Here is a 23,611-nt window from a genome sequence, read left to right on the forward strand (position 1 = left end):
GGCAAGGAGAGTATTCCAGCAGACATAGGGTAGGCAGTGGCATAGTGGTAATGTCATTGGACTAGGACACTACCCTGAGGAACTCCTGCAGTGATGTCCTGGAGCTCAGATGATTGATCTCCAACAACCACAGCCATCTTCCTTTGCGCTAGTTATGACTCCAACCAGCGGAGAGTTTTCCCCGATTCCCACCGACTCCAGTTTTGCTAAGGTTTCTTGATGCCATACCTGGTCAAATGCTGCCTTGATGTCAAGGGCAGTCACTTTCGCCTCACTTCTGGAGTTCAGCTCTTTTCTCCATGTTTGAACCAAGACTGTAATGAGGCCACAAGATGAGTTTTTTTTAAAATTTGAGTCATGGGATGTGGGCATTGCTGGCTAGGCCAGCATTTATTGCCCATCCCTAACTGCGCTTGAGAAGGTGGTAGTGAGCTGCCTTCTTGAACCACATGCAGGTAGGCACACCCACAGGATTTTTACCCAGCGACAGTGAAGGAACAAAACTTTGCTCTTAGCTACAAAACTGGAACCTGACTTGTTGGTAAGTAGACTTCCAATCATAGAATCATAAAACAGTTACAGCACAGAAATAGGACATTTGGCCCATCATATCTGTTCTGGTTCTCTACAAGAGTAGTTCATCTAGTCCCACTCCCCTGCCTTTTCCCCATAGCCCTGCAAATTTTTTCTCCTCAGATAATTATCCAATTTTTTTTTTTGAAAGCCTTGAGTGAAACTGCCTCCACCACACTCTCAGGCAGTGCATTCAAGATCCTAACCACTACTGTGTAAAAACATTTTTCTCATGTCGCCGTTGTTTCTTTTGTCAGTTACCGTAAATCAGTGTCCTCAATCAGGTTCTCAATCCTTCCGTCATCAGGGACAGCTTCTCCCTATGTGCTCTATTCAAACCTCTTATGATTTTGAACCTCTATCAAATCTCCTCTTAATCTTCTCCTCTATGGAGAACAGCCATCTAATTTATCCACATAACTGAAGTTCCTCATCAATGGAACCATTCTCGTAAATCTCCCAATTTTGGCACAAGCCCTCAGATGTTAGTAAGGAGGACTTTGCAGGGTCGACAGGGCTGTGTTTGCCATCGTCCTTTCTAGTGCTGAGGTGGTCTGTCCAATTTCATTCTTCTTCTTAGACTTTGTAGCAGTTTGATACAACTGAATGGCTTGCTCGGCCAAGAGTCAACCACATTGCTGTGGGTCTGGAGTCACAGGTAGGCCAGACCAGGTAAGGACAGCAGATTTCCTTCCCTAAAGGACATTAGTGAATCAGATGGGATTTTACAGCAATCAACAATGGTTTCATGATAACCACTAGACTAGCTCTTAATTCCAGATTTATTAACTCAATTCAAATTTCACCATCTGCTGTGGTGGGATTCAAACCCAAATCCCCAGAGCATTAGCCTGGGGCTCTGGGTTACTAGTCTAGTGACATTACCACTATGCCACTGCCTTCACTGTGCTGCTGACCAAGGCTTCATAAGTCCAGGAGCTGATTGGGAGCCAATAGGGACCATGTCAGATGGAAGATCCTGGTTGCCCCACAGTTCAGTGATACGTCTCTGGAGATTCTCCTCCAGGCTGTAAGGAAAAGGCGGGAGCTCCTCTTCCCATGGGACTGAGGAAAACACCCTTCTGCCTGACCAAGCAAGCCTGGACAGAGATCGCAGAGGAGGTCAGCAGCCATGGGGTCAAGTTCTGCAAGAAGGTCAATGACCACCTTCGCTCCGCCAAGCTGACTCCTCCATATCCAGCCCATCTTTGGGGCTTGCATGCACGATAGGGCGTGACATGGTCAGGGAGTGGCTGCAAAGCAGGCGGCAAGGGGCTAAAGCAACTGCAGATCATGTCAGATGCGTGGTTGCATCTCCAAAACAGCCGGCCTTCTGCCTTAGCTTTCCCCCTGCACAGCCCTTGAGAGCAGACGTGAGGAGGAGGCATTCAGGAGCCCCCATCAGGGGCCAAAGGGCTGCTGCCAGAACAAGAGTCCTGCTAGTCTCCATGGGAAGTCTAGCAGAGTCCATCTTTCTCCTCGCAGATGAAAAAGGCCCACAACACTAGGGAAAGGGCAAAGACTGAAGGTGGGATCCTGGACATCCAAGAACAGACCCTGGCAGAGGAGGAAACCCTGGAACTAATGGGGTCTCTGGGCGGCTGTTCCATAGCAGACAGAGATTGCAGTGTCCATTCAAGAGACTAAGGAGGCATTGTGTTCATGTGGCCACCACCGACCTTCTAGAGAGCCACATAATGCATGGTTGGCATAAGCAGATCCATGCAGCAGAACCCCTAAATGTTTGTGTTTTCTCATGCAGGTCATGGCACCTCAGAGGGAAGATCATCTGCAGGTGCCGCTGGAATCCCATCGTCCTTTGAGGATGAGGAGGAAGAATCCTCAGAAGGTGCACTGTCACACCGTTCCCCTACACCCTCCACCAGGGCAGATACTGTCACCTTGGTGGGCATGCACTCGGGCTTAGCTGCAGGGTCACAAGCTGGTGAGAGCACCACACATGCATCCAAGCAGCTGACAGAGGCTGCGACAGGTGAGGCCACTGACAGTCAGAGGACTGTGGGAGGTCGGCCCATGCTGAGCCTGCAGCTGATGAGCCCTCTAGTGTCAATAGCACAGAATACGCTGGAGTTGCAGAGAGACATAAAGGAACATCTGATGGAGCTGCCAGAGGCAATGAACAGTCATGCATGGATGATAGAGGAGTCCATCCATGGCATGAATGGTGCCATGTCTCAGGCATCTGAGAACATAGCTTCCTCCATCAAGAGGTTGGCGACCTTCATGGAGAGCTGGCTCCCAGACCTGCATACCATCGCCTTGGCCATGAGCTCAATGTAGCAGTGGAAATGCAAGAGGGGGAACAAGGCGTCCAGAGTCTTCTCCAGGTCCTTGTCCTTCTCTGGTCAGCAGGGAGGTGCAAGTGAGTCTTGAAAGGGAGGAGGAGAGACTGACCTCCACAGCTGGGGGCTCCCCTCCGGGCGCTCTAAGTGTGGACAGCAGCTCCTCAGCCCCTCCACCAATGAGCCCAGCTCCAATCGTTGCAATGACCGAGACGGGTCCGGCACCCACGGTCTCAGGCAGCCAGAGGGCGTCAGCTAAAGTTATCCCAGGCCACGGGGCAGCCCGATCAACATCCTGCCTCCATCTCAGCTGCCAGCGCAGGGGGAACACTTCATACAAGCTCACGGAAGCGCGTGAGGAAGAGCACCAAGACAGACTTGAGGTTTCATGGGTGTGTGCAAATTGGTCTTATTATTGGGTACTGTGATTGTTTAAATAAATGGAAATCGCTTTCATAGTTGAGAATCTCTCATGCTCTCCCTGCTATCCTGTCAGATGCCACACTCATGCCTGCTCCCGTGTTGCCAACACAGGGCCAGGCCGCATATGGGCATCTTCTCAGCTTTGTTTTTTTAAAATATGTATTCATGAGATGTGGGTGTCACTGGCTAAGCCAGCATTTATTGCCCATCCCTAATTGCCCTTGAGAAGGTGGTGGTGAGCTGCCTTCTTGAACCGCTGCAATCCATGCAGGGTATGTACATCCACAGTGCTGTTAGGAAGGGAGTTCCAGGATTTTGACCCAGCGACAGTAAAGGAACGGTGATATAGTTTCAAGTCAGGATGGTGTGTGACTTGGAGGAGAATTGCAGGTGGTGGTGTTCCCATGCATTTGCTGCCCTTGTTCTTCTAGTTGGTAGAGGTCACAGGTTTGGAAGGTGCTGTCTAAGGAACCTTGGTGCATTGCTGCAGTGCATCATGTAGATGGTACACACTGCTGCCACTGTGCGTCGGTGGTGGAGGGAGTGAATGTTTGTGGATGGGGTGCCAATCAAGCGGGCTGCTTTGTCCCAGATGGTGTCAAGCTTCTTAAGTGTTGTTGGAGCTGCACCCAGCCAGGCAAGTGGAGAGTATTCCATCGCACTCCTGACCTGTGCCTTGTAGATTGTGGACAGCCTTTGGGGAGGCAGGAGGTGAGTTATTCGCCACAGAATTCCTAGCCTCTGACCTGCTTTTGTAGCCACAGTATTTATATGGCTACTCCAGTTCAGTTTCTGGTCAATGGTAACCCCCAGGATGTTGATAGTGGGGGACTCAACGATCGTAATGCCATTGAATGTCAAGGGGCGATAGTTAGATTCTGTCTTGTTGGAGATGGTCATTGTCTGACATTTGTGTGGCGCAAATGTTACTTGCCACTTATCAGCCCAAGCCTGGATGTTGTCCAGGTCTTTCTGCATTTCTATACGGATTGCTTCAGTATCTGAGGAGTTGAGAATGGTGCTGAACATTGTGCAATCATCAGCGAACATCCCCACTTCTGACCTTATGATTGAAGGAAGGTCATCAATGAAGCAGCTGAAGATGGTTGGGCCTAGGACACTATCCTGAGGAACTCCTGCAGTGATGTCCTGGAGCTGTGATGATTGACCTCCAACAACCACAACCATCTTGATATGATATATGATATAGAGGTACAGCACTGAAACAGGCCCTTCGGCCCACCGAGTCTGTGCCGACCATTAACCACCCATTTATACTAATCCCACACTAATCCCATAGTCCTACCACATCCTCACCTGTTCCTATATTTCCCTACCACCTACCTATACTAGGGGCAATTTATAATGGCCAATTTACCTATCAACCTGCAAGTCTTTTGGCTGTGGGAGGAAACCAGAGCACCTGGAGGAAACCCACGCAGACACAGGGAGAACTTGCAAACTCCACACAGGCAGTACCCAGAATGAACCCGGGTCGCTGGAGCTGTGAGGCTGCTGAGGCTAACCACTGCGCCGCCCTGTTCCTTTGCACTAGGTATGATTCCAACCAACGGAGAGTTTTCCCCCTGATTCCATTGACTCCAGTTTTGCTAAGGCTCCTTGATGCCATATTCAGTCAAATGCTGCCTTGATGTCAAGGGCAGTCACTCTCACCTGACCACTTGAGTTCAGCTCTTTTGTCCATGTTTGAACCAAGGCTGTAATGAGGTCAGGAGCTGAATGGCCCTGGCGGAACCCTAACTGAGCGTCACTGAGCAGATTGTTGCTAAGCAAGTGCTGCTTGATGGCACTGTTGATGCCACCTTCCACCTCTTTACTGATGATTGAGAGTAGACTGATGGAGCGGTTAATGGCCGGGTTGGACTTGTCCTGCTTTTTGTGCACAGGACATAGCTAGGCAATTTTCCACATTACCGGGTAGCTGCCAGTGTTGTAGCTGCACTGGAACAGCTTGGCTAGGGGTGCGGCAATTTCTGGAGCACAGGTGTTCAGTACTATTGCCGGAATATTATCAGGGCCCATAGCCTTTGCAGTATCCAGTGCCTTCAGTCATTTCTTGATATCACACAGAGTGAATCGAATTGGCTGAAGTCTGGCATCTGTGATGCTGGGGACTTCAGGAGGAGGCCGAGATGGATCATCAACTCGGCACTTCTGGCTGAAGATTGTTGCAAATGCTTCAGCCTTATCTTTCGCACTGATGTGCTGGGCTCCCCCATCATTGAGGATGGGGATACTTGTGGAGCCACCTTCTCCAGTTAGTTGTGTAATTGTCCACCACCATTCACGGCTGGATGTGGCAGGACTGCAGAGCTTGGATCTGATCCGTTTGTTATGGGATAGCTTAGCTCTGTCTATCACATGCTGCTTACACAGTTTGGCATGCAAGTAGTCTTGTGCTGTAGCTTCACCAGGTTGACACCTCATTTTGAGGTATGCCTGGTGCTGCTCCTGGCATGCTCTCCTGCACTCCTCTTTGAACCAGGGTTGATCCCCTGGTTTGATGGTAATGGTAGAGTGGGAGATATGCTGGGCCATGAGGTTACAGATTGTGGTTGAGTACAATTCTGCTGCTGTTGATGGCCCACAGCACCTCATGGATGCCCAGTTTTTCATTGCTAGATCTGCTCGAAATCTGTCCCATTTAGCACGGTGGTAGTGCCACACAACACGATGAAGGGTATCCTCAATGTGAAGATGAGACTTCGTCTCCATAAGGACTGTGCAGTGTTCACTCCTACCAATACTGTCATGGACAGATGCATCTGCAGCAGGCAGATTGGTGAGGACGAGATCAAGTATGTTTTTCCCTCTTGCTGCTTCCCTCACCACCTGCCGCAGACCCAGTCCAGCAGTTATGTCCTTTAGGACTCGGCCACCTCGGTCAGTAGTGGTGCTACTGAGCCACTCCTGGTGATAGACATTGAAGTCCTCCATCCAGAGTACATTCTGCGCCCTTGCCATCCTCAGTGCTTCCTCCAAGTGGTTTTCAACATGGAGGAGTAGTGACTCATCAGCTGAGGGAGGGAGGGCGGTAGGTGATGATCATCAGGTTTCCTTGCCCATGTTTGACCTGATGCCATGAGACTTCATGGGGTCCAGAGTTGATGTTGAGGACTCCCAGGGCAATTCTCTCCCAACTGTATACCACTGTGCCGCCACCTCTGTCGGTGCGGCAGGACAATCCTGGGGATAGTGATAGCAGTGTCTGGGATATTGCCTGTAAGGTATGATTCCGTGAGTATGACTATGTCAGGCTGTTGCTTGACTAGTCTGTGGGTCAGCTCTCCCAACTTTGGCACAAGCCCCCAGATGTTTGTAAGGAGGGCTTTGCAGGGTTGACGGGACTGGGTTTGCCGTTTCCGGTGCCTAGGTCGATGCCGGATGGTCCATCCGGTTTCATTCTTTTTTATTGACTTCGTAGCAGTTAGATACAACTGAGTAGCTTGCTCGGCCATTTCAGAGAACATGTAAGAGTCAACCACATTGCTGTGGGTCTGGAGTGACATGTAAAACAAATCAAGTAAGGACTGCAGATTTCCTTCCCTGACGGATATTAGTGAACCAGATGGGTTTTTAGAACAATCAATAATGGTTTTGTGGCCATCATTAGACTAGATTTAATTCCAGATTTATTAATTGAATTCAAATTCCACCTTCTGTTGTGGTGGGATTCGAACCCATGTCCCCAGAGCAATACCCTGTGTCTCTGAGTTACTAGTCCAGTGGCAATACCACTACGCCATCGCCTCCTGTATAGTGAATGTGCCTAGTCATGCAGACCCCCACTTGCCAAGAATGAGGCACATTATTTTCGCCACATGGACATTAAAAACTTCAAATTGTTGCTGGGAAGTAAAGAGGCCCTGTTACAAGGAATTGCCAGGCCCCTGGCCAGAAAGACATTTTTGCATACTGGCAGACAGTGTTGGATCAAAGGAACCAGTCCCTGCTCCCAATACACAGAACAGACGTGGTCAGACCAGTTTAGTCACATGACTAAGGGGCTGTTGCAGGGTTTTGAACTGAGTGTTTTAATTTGGAGAAACCGTGTTTGAAGACAGAAAGCCCCTGGATTGAGAACATCTCTCTCCTGTCCGCTTTCATTTCTTTTTCACCAGATTCGCAATCTGTTGAAGACACATGAACCTCAAGAGAGAAAAGTCTCCTACAGTAAACAAGGTTTAAGAAGAATATCGGACCCCAATGAAAAGCAAGAACTACCTACAAAAGGACTCTACAGTGAGCTTGAAGAGCCGTAATAAAGTAATTCTTCAGATATTGCCTTAAACCTCTCCATTTTATTTTTCTTCCGCTCTTTTCTGTCTCTATTTGCATGTGTGTATCGCATATGCATGCTAGCGTGGGCGAGCCCTGTATCCATAGGCGTCAACCGAATTAGAGTTTAAGTTTTTAATAAATTTCTATCCTTCTTCTTTAAACCTAAGAAACCCTGTTTCTGCTCATTTCTTTGCTTCATAATTGGAAACCGTTGAAAACAAGGATTCACCAAGGGGGAGCTCAAAACACAGGGTGTTTAAAAATAAAATCCTGTTACAGTAAGACCAGGTGAATGCTAAGAGGGACCCCTAGACATCTTTCTCACCTGGTCGTAACAGAAATTTGGGTGCCACCATCTTGGATTTTACCCACAGACAAATGAGAGAAATTGGAAGTGGGAAGCCAAATTGTTCCCAATCAAAAAGAGCAAGATTTTAATTCAGGTTTTCTTGTGGTTGTATGTGATTGAATACTAACATGTCTGCAACTGAAGCTAGTAGCTCTCCAAGCCAGGGTGAAGTAACTTGGGATAAATCTATGGAGGAGTTGAAGGAAAATGGCTGAGCAGTGTGGGATCACTGTACATGGCAAGACTAGGAAATCTGAACTCCTAAGGCTGGTGGCCAACCATTTTTCCCTTGAATCTGAAGAAACAGAAGCAGTGTTAGAAGTAGACCAGACAGGGTACTGTTAGCAAAGATACAATTGGAACAGAGGAAACTTGAATTCGAAGACAGGGAAAGAAAAAGCGAAGAAGAGGGAGAAAAAGAGAGAAGCTTCCAGATGGAATGTGAAGAAAAACAGGGACAGAGAGAGAAAGAGAAAGAGAGAGAGAGAATGAGAATATTCTGGAAAGAATGCAAAGAAAGAGCGTTGAAGCAGCTTGAGTTAACTACGGAGCGACAGAGTAACCCCAGTGAACGCTTGGCCAATATGGAAGAGCAGAATTCAGGGCTGGGTACAAAATTGCTAAAACTCAGTCAACTAATTCCAAAATTCAATGAGGAAGATGTGGAGGCATTTTTTCTGTCTTTTGAGAAACTGGCAAGGCGGCTAAAATGACCAGCTGAGAATTGGTCTCTTGTACTGCAAAGCAAGCTAACTGGAAAAGCCTATGAGGTTTATTCCTTGTTGTCAGATGAGAGTTCATCAAATTGTGAACTCACCAAAAATGCTATCCTCGGGGCATATGAATTAGTACTCAAAGCCTATCGCCAAAAGTTTAGAACACTCAAGAAGCAAGCTATTCATACTTATCTGGAGTTTTAAAGAAGTAAGCAGCTGGCTTTTGACCAGTGGCTGAGGGCTCTTAAAGTACAGCTCAGCTATGAGAATCTCAGAGGAGTAATTCTGTTAGAGGAATTTAAAAACTCTCTCCCACTCTCCTTAAAGACCTATGTACAGCAGCAGCAGGTTCCGGGAGCCTGGCAAGCGGCCATTCTGGCCAATGAGTTTGCTTTAATTTATCAGTCAGTTTCCCAGGAGAGAACCTTTACTAATCACCCCCACAAATCCAAAAAAGGACAAAGAATGGGAAGGTGATCGAAGTCCAGGCAGTTCTCGAAGAGAAAGGAAAGCAGGAGACATAGGAAGCCCTCCTCCAGCAAAATAGGAAAGTGCTGTGAGCAAGAGTGAGACCCGGAGACCTGTGTGCTTCCATTGTAATAAAACAGGGCATTTAAAAGCTGACTGCTGCAAACTAAAGGGAAAACCGGTAAGGTTAATCAGGGCACACCCACTCATTGAAGACAGGTCCCGAATGGAAAGCACAGCAGAACAAACTGTGGCTTTTACTGCAGTAAGAGTGCAACCTAGGAAGCTAACTGTGGCCAGTGCAGGAAAATTTAATAGAATTCCTGAAGGTGATCAGGGTTTTGTGTCTGAAGGGAAAATAACCCCCATCCCTCGAGTGGGGCAAACAAGCCCATAGTAATTCGCAGCGACACAGGGGCCACTAGATCCCTTTTACTGGGAAAAGGCATGACCTTTCCCCCAGAGTGCAGCAAAAACCAAAATGGTGGTGAATGGGATTGGAGGGCAGTGTATGCCTGTACCTTTACACGGATGCATCTGGGGTACGACTTAGTTTCAGGAATGGTGACCTTAGCAATTGTCCCTAGTTTGCCTGTGGACAGGGTTGACCTGCTTCTAGGTAATGATCTGGCGGGGGTGAAGGTGGTAGCCCCATCAGTAATGAAAGACCGCAAGAGGTCAGAGAGACAGGGCAATGGCAGGAGAGATACTCCCCTGCAGTATCCCTGACTGTGTAGTGGATCATGCCATGATCAAACCAGCTTCCCCAGAGGAGGCTGCATTGGCATTGCAGGCAGATGACCATGAGGTCAGCCTATCCAAGACTTTCTTTGGAAAGTTAAGAGACCCAGGGAATGAATTAAATGGATTTTCCCTAGCTGAGGCTCAGCGAGCCAACCCAGTATTGTGAGAGTTAGCACAGGCTGCCCAGTCTGAAAGTGAAACAGAGGGAGTCCCTGATTGCTACTATTTAAAGAATGGGGTACCGATGAGGAAATGGAGTTCTCCTCACAGACCTGACAGCAAGGAGCAGGCAGTAGTTCACTAAGTTAGTGGTGCCGCTGAGGTACCGATGGGAAATATTAAGAACCCATGAGACTACAGTGGCCAGTATACGAAAGACCAAAGCCCACATAAGACAGCAGTTTGACTGGCCAAAACTCCACAAAAATGTGGTGGAGTACTGCAGGAGTTGCCACATGTGCCAGGTTGAGGGGAAACCCCAAACTATAGTGAAACCTGCACCCCTAAAGTCCTGCACCAGTGTTAGGAGGACCCTCCAGCAGAGGGCTGGTGAACTGTAAGGGACCCCCGCCGAGAACAAAAGGGGACAGGCAGGCGCACGGCTGGCAAAAGTTTAGAAAGAGAAGGGGAAAAAGTGACCAAGAGAGCAGGTTAAAGGAAGTTCGGGAGGAATCCGGGATATAAACCTCAACAAATGAGAAAGGTTAGACCGCACATCCTATGTAAATGCAAACACTAGAAGCACCCCACCAGAGTTGCTAACAGCATTTACAGGAACCTGCAGAGACAAAGAGAGGCCTCTTGGGGACACAGAAACCATGAGGGTGATGCCTCACTTAGTCAAAGTGCCACAGGAGAGTGCAGTCAAGTCTGCACAAATACCTACAGCAGGGGTGTCCCAGAGAACAAAGAGGAGATTAACAAAGAATCCTCCCCCACAGTCAGAGATAAAGAGAACCAGCTATCCCCTGAAGGCAAAAGCCTTTGCATGACTCAGGAAAGCACTGAATGAGAGTTCAGGGTAGACCCGCCACTATTCACTCTCCTGAAAAAAATTACCCCAGCAGGAACAAAGACCTTAGGCCGCCATGGAAGTGGGCAAACTGAAGAAAAACTTCCGCAAAGAACCACATGGTTACTGGGATGCCAAAAAGGGGAAATTAAAGCAGCACCGGCACTCAGAAAAGACAATTTTAATAAGCATTAGGATTCATGAATGAATAGAAATGAATGAAAGAAATGCATGGTTTTCAGTATCATATAATATATTTTTCTCAACCCTTTTAATGAAATGTGCCTTTTTTCAAATCACATTTCATTCCCCTGGGTGTGGAGGTGTCATGCAGGCCCCCACCTGCCAAGAATGTGGCACATTAATTTTGCCACATGAACATTAAACTTCAAATTGTTGCTGAGAAGAAAACAGGGCCTATTACAAGGAATTGCCAGGCCCCCTGCCGCAAAGACATTTTTGCATACTAGCAGTGTTGGAACAAAGGAACCAGTCCCTGCTCCCAATACACAGAATAGACGTGGTCAGACCAGTTTAGTCACATGACTAACTGGCTGTTGCAGAGTTTTGAACTGAGAGTTTTAAATTGGAGATACAGTGTTTGAAGACAAAAAGCTCCTGGCTCCTGGATTGAGAACATCTCTCTCCTTTCTGCTCCCATCTCTTTCTCACCAGCTTCAGAATCCATTGAAGATACATGAACCCCAAGAGAGAAAAGTCTCTTACAGTAAACAAGGTTTAAGAAGAATACTAGGCCCCAACAAAAGCAAAGATTACCTACAAACGAGGATTCTACAGTGAGCTTGAAGAACCGTAATAAAGAAACTCTTCAGAAATTGCCTCAAACCTCTCCACTTTATTTTTCTTCTGCTCTTTTCAGTCTTTATTTGCATGTATCATGTACGCATGCTAGCATGGGCACATTGTGTATCCATAGGCGACAACCGAATTAAAGTTTAAGTTTTTAATAAATTTCCACCTTTCTTCTTTAAACCTAAGAAAGCCTGTTTGTACTCATTTCTTTACCTTATAATGGAAAGCGGTGAACAGGGATTCACCAAGGGGGAGCGCAAAACATAGTGTGTTTAAAAATAAAACCCTGTTACAGTAAGACCAGGTGAAGGCAGAGAGAGACGCCAGACACCTTTCTCACCTGTTCGTAACAGCCTGGTGAGCCTGGGCACAAGGTGCGGAATTGCGATAGGAAAGAGGCAACACGCAGAATACAGTTGGAAGTCAGTGTTTGTTGTGTTTCTTGAAACGGGCATCATGGTGGCAGAAACCGGGCATGTATGAGATTGTCCTGAGCCTCCCTTGCATGTCTGTCGATGGCCCTTGCCTCCAGTACAAGGAATTCATCGGTATCCTCCTCCACATCCTGCTCATTCCATGAGGAGTGATGTTCAATCATGTTCTCTTGTTGCAAAGCCTCCCCCTCTGCAATGCTAGATAGTGCAAAGCACAGCTGACCACCACTATATGCGAGCCACTTGCTGGGACATGCTGCAGGGCTCCACCAGATCAATCCAGGCACCAGAATCTCATCTTCAGCAGCCCAATGGCCTGCTCGATGGTCACTCGGGTGGACCCGTCACAGGTGTTGTACCTCTCTTCTGCTGCAGTGCCAGGGTTCTTCCCAGACATGTGTAGCCATGTCTTCATTCCTGAGGTCAAGTGGGGGGCCTGAAAACCTGTGGCAGCTGGGAAGCAGGCTCACTCCTGCAGGAAACACTTTTGGTGGTCGCAGACCAGTAGAATGTTGATTGAATGGAAGCCTCTCCTGTTGATGAAGGTGGCTGGCTGCTCCGTGGGAGCCTTAATGGCTATATGTGTGCAATTGATGACACCTTGCACCTGGGGAAATCCAGCGATGGCCCCCGAATCCAATGACCCTCTCGGCCTGACTGTCAGGGTCAGTCCAGTAGTGCATATAGTCACCAGCCCTGTTGAACAGGGCATTGGTCACCTCCTTGATGTAGCGATGGGCTGCTGCCTGGGAGACCCCACACATGACACATATCTCTAGTGGATTCCTGGAAAGAGCCAGAGGTATAAAAGTTTGGTGCCATAGTAACCTTCGGGTCCATGGGCAGCTCGTCCTGCAGCATGGTGCATAAGTCAGTAAAAGCCTCCCTGGAGATCCGCAGTCTTTGCTGACAATGCTGCTTGCACATTTGGAATGCAGTACACTGTCTGCCACAGATAGGTTCTTCTTGGCATGGCTGGCTGCTGCGGCTCCCCTAGTCGATCTTCACCAGCTTAAAATCCGAATCAGGCAATGCACATGCATGCTAAATACCTGTACAGCAATTGTAACTATAGTCCCACCGCATCATAGCAGAAACACTGCCTTGGACCTTTCCAACCACTGACAAAATCCGGAACCAACATCATGATGTTGGGTTTCCTGGCAAGTGCACACTACCCAATGTTTCAGCACCCCGACAACTCCATTCCTACTCCTGCTGGCAGGATAAAGTTCAGCCTGTGGTTGTCCAGGACACGACAAGTATCCTGAAGTTGCCACATGGAGCAGGATGTGCACTCCACAGGATCAAGCTGCCCTTCCATGCTTCTATTTATGAGACTATTAAACTTAGCACTTAAATAAAGACTCGCCAATCAGCCGCTTCGCCTGTGCTGACATCACTTTATTTTACAGGGAGGTTAACTGAAATGTTTTACTTAACCCTTATTATCTAAAAGACTTAGATTTTAAACTACTGAAAATTACAGACTTCTTTAGTTTTACTATCCACCATTATTTAATTTTAACTTCATCCCCTAGACCTGATTGATTGAGCACTGATTTTAATTATATGATAAATTATCGGATTGGCTTTCGCTTTTGTACTAATTAGTTGATCAAGTATTACTTTGATTAATTTAGATTAAAATAAAAGCTTACCAGCATACTCAACCCATGTGACTACTTGTCCTGTAACGTCACGATGATTTTTTTCCCCTCCCACTCGGTTCAGACTCACAGCCACTCCACTTCCGGCCTGCTGTCTGTCCCTCCCCTCCGCTCTGCTCCGCTCCCAGCCTGCTGTCTGTCCCTCCCCTCTGCTCCGCTCCCGGCCTGCTGTCTGTCCCTCCCCTCTGCTCCGCTCCCAGCCTGCTGTCTGTCCCTCCCCTCTGCTCCGCTCCCAGCCTGCTGTCTGTCCCTCCCCTCTGCTCCGCTCCCAGCCTGCTGTCTGTCCCTCCCCTCCGCTCCGCTCCCAGCCTGTCTGTCCCTCCCCTCCGCTCCCCTCCCAGCCTGTCTGTCCCTCCCCTCTGCTCCCCTCCCGGCCTGCTGCCTGTCCCTCCCCCTCCGGAACTGCTGCCTGTCCCTGTCCCTCCACCCCCGGGCCTGCCGCTCCGCTCTGGGCCTGCTGCCTGTCGCTCCGCTCTGCTTCGCTCAGCTTCCAGCCTGCTGCCTGTCCCTCCGCTCCAGAGCCTGCCGCATGTCGCACAGCCCCGCCCATCTCCGGGCCTGCTGCCTGTTGCTCCACCCCGCCCAGCTCCGGGCCTGCTGCCTGTCGCTCCACTCCAGGCCCGCTGCCTGTTGCTCCGCTCCGCTCCGGGCCTGCTGCCCGTCGCTCTGCCCCACCCAGCTCAGAGTCTGCCACTCCGCTCCGCTCCCGACCTGCTGCCTGTCACTCCACTACACCCCAGGCCTGCCGCCTGTCACTCCGCACCTCTCTCGGCCTGCCACTCCGCTTCGCTCGCAGCCTGCCACCCCGTTCTGCTCAGCCGCCCCGCTCCCCGCCTGCTGCCTGTCGCTCCGCCCCGCTCCACTCCCGGCCTGCCGCCTGTCCCTCCCCTCTGCTTCGCCCCTCCCCTCTGCTCCTCTCCCGGGCTGCTGCCAGTCCCTCCTTTCCCTTCCGCTCCTGGCCTGCTGCCTGTCATTCCCCTCCACTCTGCTGCCAGTCCCCCTCTCTGCTCCGCTGCCGGCCTCCTTCTTGTCCCTCCCTTCCCCTCTGGACGAGCTGCCTGTCCCTCCCAGTCTGCTGCCTCCCCTCCGGGCCAGCTGCCTGTCCCTCCCTTCCCTTCCTCTCCCGGCCTGCTGCCTGTCCCTCCCCTTCGCTCCTCTCCTGCTGTCTCTCCCTCCCCTCCTCTCCCGGGCTGCTGCTAGTCCCTTCCCTTCCCCTCCGGGCCAGATGCCCATCCCTCCCCTCCCGGCCTGCTTTGTGTTTCTCCACTCCGATCCAAGCCTCCTTCATCAATCGAATTCCAATTCAAATCCGTGAGGTTACACTGAAATAAAAGGCAGCAAATATCTGTATCACCTTACATAAATAATTCAAAGGTAGTTCCCCTCTTGCCGATACTCTGGTCACTATCTTCTAATCTGAGGTACAAGGATGGTGCCAAAGGTCTGGAGGATTGCAAATGTTACACCCTTGTTTAAAAAAGGGGAGAAGGAGAAACATGGCAATTATTGGCCAGTTTAACGTCAGTGGGGGGGAAGCTTTTAGAAACAATAATCCAGAAGAAAATTAACAGCAGTTGGACAAGTAAAGGAGATCCAACATGGATTTGTTCAAGGCAAATCATGTTTGACGAATTTGATGAGTTTTTTGATAAAGCAACATAGAGGATGGATGTTGTGTATCATTTTTTATTCATTCATGGGATGTGGGCATCGCTGGCTAGGCCAGCATTTATTGTACATCCCTAATTGTCCTTGAGAAGGTGGTGGTGAGCTGCCTTCTTGAACCGCTGCAGTCCATGTGGGGTAGGTACATCCACAGTGTTGTTAGGAAGGGAGTTCCAGGATTTTGACCCAGCGACAGTGAAGGAACATGATATAGTTCCAAGTCAGGATGGTGTGTGGCTTGGAGGAGAACCTGTAGGTGGTGGTGTTCCCATGCATCGGCTGCCCTTGTCCTTCGAGGTGGTAGAGGTCACAGGTTTGGAAGGAGGCTTGGTGTATCTTATAGATGGTACACACTGCTGCCACTGTGTATCAGTGGTGGAGAGAGTGAATGTTGAAGGTGGTGGATGGGGGTCAATCAAGTGGGCTGCTTTGTCCTGGATGGTGTCAAGCTTCTTGAGTGTTGTTGGAGCTGCACCCATCCAGGCATCACAATCCTGACTTGTGCCTTGTAGATGGTGGACAGGCACTGGGGAGACAGGTGGTGAGTTACTCGCTGCAGGATTCCTAGCTTCTGACCTGCTCTTATAGCCACAGTATTTATATGGCTACTCCAGTTCAGTTTTTGATTAATGGTAGCCCCTAGGATGTTGATAGTGGGGGATTCAGTGATGGTAATGCCATTGAATGACAAGGGGAGATGGTTAGATTCTCTCTTGTTTAAGAGACAGTCAGTGCCTGGCATTTGTGTGGCGCGAATGTTACTTGTCACTTATCAGCCCAAGCCTGTATATTATCTAGGTCTTGCTTCATTTCGACACGGACTGCTTAATATCTGAGGAGTCGTGAATGGTGCTGAACATTGTGCAATCAGCAGCGAACATCCCCACTTCTGACATATGCTTGAAGGAAGGTCATTGATGAAGCAGTTGGAGATGATTGGGCCTAGGACACCACCCCGAGGAACTCCTGCAGAGATGTCCTGGAGCTCAGATGATTGACCTCCAACAACCACAACCATCTTCCTTTGCGCTAAGTACAACTCCAACCACCAGAGGGTTTTAACCCCCAATTCCCATTGAATCCAGTTTTGTTACGGCTTCTTGATGCTATGCTCGGTTAAATGCTGCCTTGATGTCAAGGGCTGTCACTCTCATATGACCTCTTGAGTTCAGTTCTTCTGTCCATGTTTGAACCAAGGCTGTAACAAGGTCAGAAGCTGAGTGGCCCTGCTGGAACCCTAACTGAGTGTCATGGAGCAGGTTATTGATAAGCAGGTGCCGGTTGATGGCACTGTCGACAACCTTCCATCACTTTATTGATGATTGAGAGTAGACTGATGGGAAGGTAATTGGCCGGGTTGGATTTATCCTGCTTTTTGTGTACAGGACATACCGGGGCAATTTTCCACATTGCCGGGTAGATGCCAATGTTGTAGCTGTACTAGAACAGCTTGGTTAGGGGCACAGCAATTTCTGGAGCACAGGTCTTCAGTACTATTGCCAGAACGTTGTCAGGGCCCAGAGCCTTTGCAGTATCCAGTGCCTTCCGTCATTACTTGATATCACATGGAGTGAATTGAATTGGCTGAAGACTGGCATTTATGATGCTGGGGACTTCAGGAGGAGGCCAAGATAGATCACCCACTCAACACATCTGGCTGCAGATGGTTGCAAATGCTTCAGCCTTATCTTTTGCACTGCTGTGCTGGGTTCCCCCATCACTGAGGATGGGGATATTTGTAGAACCACCTCCTCCAGTTAGTTGTTTAATTGTCCACCACCATTCACAGCTGGATGCAACAGGACTGCAGAGCTTAGATCTGCTCCATTAGTTGTGGGATCGTTCAGCCCTGTCTCTCGCATGCTGTTTGGCATGCACGTAGTCCTGGGTTGTAGCTTCACCAGGTTGACACCTCATTTTGAGGTATGCCCTCCTGCACTCTTTACTGAACAAGGGTTGATCCCCTGGCTTGATGATAATGGCAGAGTGGGGGATATGTCAGGCCATGAGGTTACAGATTGTGGTCGAGTACAATTCTACTACTGCTGATAGTCCACAGCACCTCATGGATGCCCAATTTTGCATTGCTAGATCTGTTTGAAATCAATCCCACTTAGCACAGTGGAAATGCCACACATCATGATAGAGGGTACCCTCAATATGAAGATGGGACTTAGTCTCCATAAGGACTGTGCAGTGGTCACTCCTACCAATTCTGTCATGCAGAGGCATCTACGACAGGCAGATTGGTGAGGACGAGGTCAAGCATGTTTTCCCCTCTTGTTGGTTCCCTTAGCACCTGCCGCAGACCCAGTTCAGCAACTATGTCCTTTAGGACTCTGACAGCAATGGCGCTACTGAGCCACTCTTGATGGACATTGAAGTCCCCCACCCAGAGTACATTCTGCACTCTTGCCCTCCTCAATGCTTCCTCCAAGTGGTTTTCAACATGGAGGAGGCACAGTAGCTGATAACCAGCAGGAGATTTCCATGCCCATATTTTACCTGGTGCCATGAGACTTCATGGGGCCCATATCAATGCCACCACCACTGCTGGTTCTGTCCTGTGGTGGGATAGGACATACCCAGGGATGGTAACAGCAGTGCCTAGGACATTGTAAGGTATGATTCTGAGAGTAGGACTATGTCAGGCCACTGCTTGATTAGTCTGTGGGATAGATCTCCCAACTTTGGCACAAGCCCCCAGATTCTGGTAAAGGAGGACTCTGCAGGATCGACAGGGGGTTTGCCATTATCGTTTCTGAAACCTAGGTTAATGGCAGGTGGTCTGACCAGTGTCATTTCTTATTGACTTTGTATCAGTTAGATACAACTGAGTGGCTTGCTAGGCCATTTCTGAGGGCATTTAAGAGTCAATCACATTGCTGGAGATCGGGAGTCACACACAGGCCAGAGCAGGTAACGACAGCAGATTTCCTTCTTCAAAGAAGATTAGTGAAGCAGATGGGTTTTTAATGACAAAAATTCCAGATTTTTATTAACTGAATTCAAATCCCACTTTCTGCCATGGTGGGATTTAAACCCATATCTGCAGAGCAGTAGCCTGGGTTTCTGGGTTACTAGTTCAGTGACAATACCTCTGCGCCACTACCTCCCCAGACTTTCAAAAAGGTGATTGATAACATACTGTATATTAGGCTCGTTAACAAAATTGAACTCCATAGTATAAAAAAAAAAGGGGCAGAAACAGCATGGATACAAAAAATTGGCTGGAATTTAAAACTGCCACGACACTATTGTGAAGAAGGGGGAAGAGTTATTTCCAGTGTCCTGGTCAATATTTATCCTTTAACCACCATCACTAATAAGAAACAAATTATCTGGTCACCATCACATTGCTGGTTGTAGGATTTTGCTGCACTCAATTTGGCTGCTGCATTACAACAATGACTACATTTCAAAAATAATTAATTGGCTACAAAACACTTTGGGATGGTCAGAGATTGGACTATATCAATACAAGTTTTTCTTTTTAAATAAACCATTATTTTTGAAGTAGTTTTACTAGGAGCCACCTTCAGTCAATTACCACTGCAACACAATGCTAGAATCAGTTCTGTTGAAAAACTGCATCCAAACACTTTTCTAGAAGCCATCAACTTGCTGTGAATTTCCCATATATACTAAAAGACAAATGCATCTTCTGCTACAGTGAGCATTAGACGCTGGACACATGGAGCTGGATTTTCCAATTCGGGCCAGGACACCGATGTTGGAACCCCAAAATGGTGCTCCAACTCCACTGCAAGAGAGAAGCAGTCAAGGGATGCAATTTTCCTTGAGGTTGGCCTTAATTGGCTGGAGGGCATGTTTGGCAGCCAATTGAGGGGACAGGCACAGGAAAGAGGTGGGAGGTTGAAAGTACAGGCCAGATTTAAAAGGGATGATTGTGGCTGCCATATGACAGGGAGAAAAGTGAGGAGCAGGAAAGGCAGAGGCCAGACATCTGTGGCAGGCAAGCCCCAAGGTTCAGTGTTGCCGCCCTCGAGGTGATGGAGATAATCAACGTATTTTGTTCCCGGAGAGGGGCAGGAGAAGGCTGCTCAGCCAGATCAAGTAGGCCTGGCTGGAGGTGGCAGAGCAAGTGAGCAACCACAGCATTGTGAGGGGGGGGCCTGGGCACAGTGCCGTTAAGAGGTTCAATGACCTTCATTCTGGTAAGGTGAGTGGAGTGTCACCCAGATGACTGGCCTCCAGGTCTGTAGCCACCAATAGACACACCAACTGAGCAGCCAGAGATCACATGGTGCTCCTCAATATGGAAGAAATGTGTTCCCAGGGTAATTACTGACCTTTCAGCAATGCCGAGAGCCCAGCACTACATGGGGGCTAACAGCACTGATGCATGCAGCAGCTTATTTAAATGAGCTGCTAGAATTGGCAAGAGAGGCAAGCGTTGCCTCATCTCTCCCTTTTATACTTGCAGGAGAGGGTACACTTTGTCAGGGACAGGGCACGCACAGGCAGGGGAGTGCCCCAGCTCACCATCCTTACTAGAATGGAAGAGGCGTTGAGGGCTGTTCCACATGAATATGTGGGCGATTGAGAGATGAGAATACTTGGAGAGGGTGTAAAAATATTGAATTCTGTAGATGTACTCCTCCCTGTCCGACAGTATGGCAAAGACCAGTCTGTATTAGGAAGCCTTAACCCAGCAGAGGCATCGCTTGTCACAGATGGGTTCTCAATGATAATCTTCATATGGCTCCCACAGGGCCACTTGTGGACAGGGAACACTGCAGCATCACCACTGAAGCCACGGAGCCAGCACCATCACATCATTTGAGCACACCCTCCACCAGCACAGATACCCTCACATGGGTGGGTCCTTGAATGCAATTAGAAAGGGTGGAAGAACAAGTCAAGTGAGCAGAAGGAGGTAGAGAGGCAGAGGCAGCTTTGAGCAGTCCTCCTTGGAGGATGGAGGTCAGACAGACGTGCTCAGCTGGGGACAGATGCATAGCCTTGGGAGTCACAAGCAAAGTGCAACTACTTTGACCGGCAGCACAAGACATGTGCCCACACATCAGAGTTCCCTGAGGCAGTACGGAGTCATGGGCAGAGAACAGAGCAATCCATTCAGCTCACGCACACCGCCACGGCTGAGTTTCAAACATATATGAGCTTCTCCATCGAGAAAGCAGCCAACCTCATGGACAGCCATATACAACAGCACTGAGTGGATGCCAGAATACCACACAGACAGGCACAGAATGTATGCTGCATACTGTAGCATTGACTGGTCAGTGACACTGATGGCACAAAGATGTGTGGAGCAGATGCCAGTTGTGCCCCAACTGGCACTCCCCTCCAGTCATCCAAAGCAAAGGGCTGCAACACTTACCAGTGAGGATGTGGGTGCCACTGCTCATGGGATGCCATCATTGGCCTCCTTGGCCCCTCTGACTGAGGAACTATCTATGGAGCAGGGCCCTATGACAGATGCTGCCCCTGGCTTGACATTGGTGCAGCAGTCTCTGGAGGAGCCCCCACTAGCACCTCCATAATAAGGACACCTGCCATGGGCATCTTAGCCACAAGTAGATTCAAGCAAGCAGGCTGCCACCACCCGAGGCCATGAGGGGAGCACAACATGGAAGTTGCCAAGAACAAAGGCCACCGTGTCATTCATTGCATTGAGTGGTTCACTTGGGTGGCCTTCATTTGTGCTTTGCGAATTGCCAATTTTTAATGACATTGGAGATGTTGAGCCATGATGCCAGATGCATGAGCTTCCATTCTTTGATGGGAAAACTGCAAAAAATGGAAGTGGCAAACAGAAGCAACGGTCTCTGAATGGGAACAGAGACTGTTTGAGAGCTGTGTACCATGCATTGTCAGTAAGAATGCAATTATTCACACTTGTGTGTATTATAGACACATTCTCACGATCAAAGGAAAGCGAGTACCAGAGCATGTAGTCCTGTTGGATGAGTAGCACTCAGGTGAAACATGCCTGGAACTGATCTGCATTAGCATTCACACCGTCCTGATGAGAGCTTTGACTTACACCAAACAAAAAATGTAGCCATGATAACCAATAAGTGATCATTTCGAATCACTTCAGAACTTGAGAATAATGGGTTAAAGGGTTAATTGACTGATACAGTACCCTGAATTCCAACAAAGATGCATTCCTCTCTGGAGGGCACAGCAGACCACCACAATGCCAGAGACCCTTGAAGGAATGTACTGCGTGGCACCAGAACTGCATCTTCAGAAGACTGATGGCCTGCTCGATGGTGGCCAGTCAGCAAATGGCTTCAGTTGCCTGTCTCAGGGTCACAAAGCTCAGAATAGCCCTTTCTTCAAGGGATACCTCTTGTCACCAGAGACTCCATGGATGGCTTCTAGGGGACATGGAAGAGCAGCAGCATCCGAGACAGCTGGGGAATGAAGGAGTCATGGCAGCTGCCAGGATAGTGAGCGCACACACGCATTAAGCACTTAGTGTGAACAAAGAACAAAGAAAATTACAGCACAGGAACAGGCCCTTCGGCCCTCCAAGCCTGCTCCGATCCAGATCCTCTATCGAAACATGTCGCCTATTTTCTAAGGTTCTGTATCTCTTCGCTTCCTGCCCATTCATGTATCTGTCTAGATACATCTTAAAAGACGCTATCGTGCCCGCGTCTACCACCTCCACTGGCAAAACGTTCCAGGCACCCACCACCCTCTGCGTAAAGAACTTTCCACGCATATCCCCCCTAAACTTTTCCCCTCTCTTTGAACTCGTGACCTCTAGTAATTGAATCCCCCACTCTGGGAAAAAGCTTCTTGCTATCCACCCTGTCCATACCTCTCATGATTTGGTACACCTCAATCAGGTCCCCCCTCAACCTCCGTCTTTCTAATGAAAATAATCCTAATCTGCTCAACCTCTCTTCATAGGTGGCGCCCTCCATACCAGGCAACATCCTGGTGAACCTCCTCTGCACCCTCTCCAAAGCATCCACATCCTTTTGGTAATGTGGCGACCAGAACTGCACGCAGTATTCCAAATGTGGCCAAACCAAAGTCTTATACACCTGTAACATGACCTGCCAACCCTTGTACTCAATACCCCGTCCGATGAAGGAAAGCATGCCTCATGCCTTCTTGACCACTCTATTGACCTGCGTTGCCACCTTCAGGGAACAATGGACCTGAACACCCAAATCTCTCTGCACATCAATTTTCCCCAGGACTTTTCCATTTACTGTACAGTTCACTCTTGAATTGGATCTTCCAAAATGCATCACCTCGCATTTGCCCTGATTGAACTCCATCTGCCATTTTCCTGCCCAACTCTCCAATCTATTTATATTCTGCTGTATTCTGACAGTCCCCTTCACTATCTGCCACTCAACCAATCTTAGTGTCGTCTGCAAACTTGCTAATCAGACCACCTATACTTTCCTCCAAATCATTTATGTATATCACAAACAGTGGTCCCAGCACAGATCCCTGTGGAACACCACTGGTCACAAGTCTCCATTTTGAGAAACTCCCTTCCACTGCTACTCTGTCTCCTGTTGCCCAGCCAGTTCTTTATCCATCTAGCTGGTACACCCTGGACTCCATGCGACTTCACTTTCTCCATCAGCCTACCATGGGGAACCTTATCAAATGCCTTACTGAAGTCCATGTATATGACATCTACAGCCCTTCCCTCATCAATCAACTTTGTCACTTCCTCAAAGAATTCTATTAAGTTGGTAAGACATGACCTTCCCTGCACAAAACCATGTTGCCTATCACTGATAAGCCCATTTTCTTCCAAATGGGAATAGATCCTATCCCTCAGTATCTTCTCCAGCAGCTTCCCTACCACTGACGTCAGGCTCACCAGTCTATAATTACCTGGATTTTCCCTGCTACCCTTCTTAAACAAGGGGACAACATTAGCAATTCTCCAGTCCTCCGGGACCTCACCTGTGTTTAAGGATGCTGCAAAGATATCTGTTAAGGCCCCAGCTATTTTCTCTCTCTCTCTCCCCTCAGTAACCTGGGATAGATCCCATCCAGACCTGGGGCCTTGTCCTCCTTAATGCCTTTTAGAATACCCAACACTTCCTCCCTCCTTATGCCGACTTGACCTAGAGTAATCAAACATCTGTCCCTAACCTCAACATCCGT

This window comes from Heterodontus francisci, chromosome 5 (assembly GCF_036365525.1).
Source record: "Heterodontus francisci isolate sHetFra1 chromosome 5, sHetFra1.hap1, whole genome shotgun sequence".
NCBI lineage: Eukaryota > Metazoa > Chordata > Chondrichthyes > Heterodontiformes > Heterodontidae > Heterodontus > Heterodontus francisci.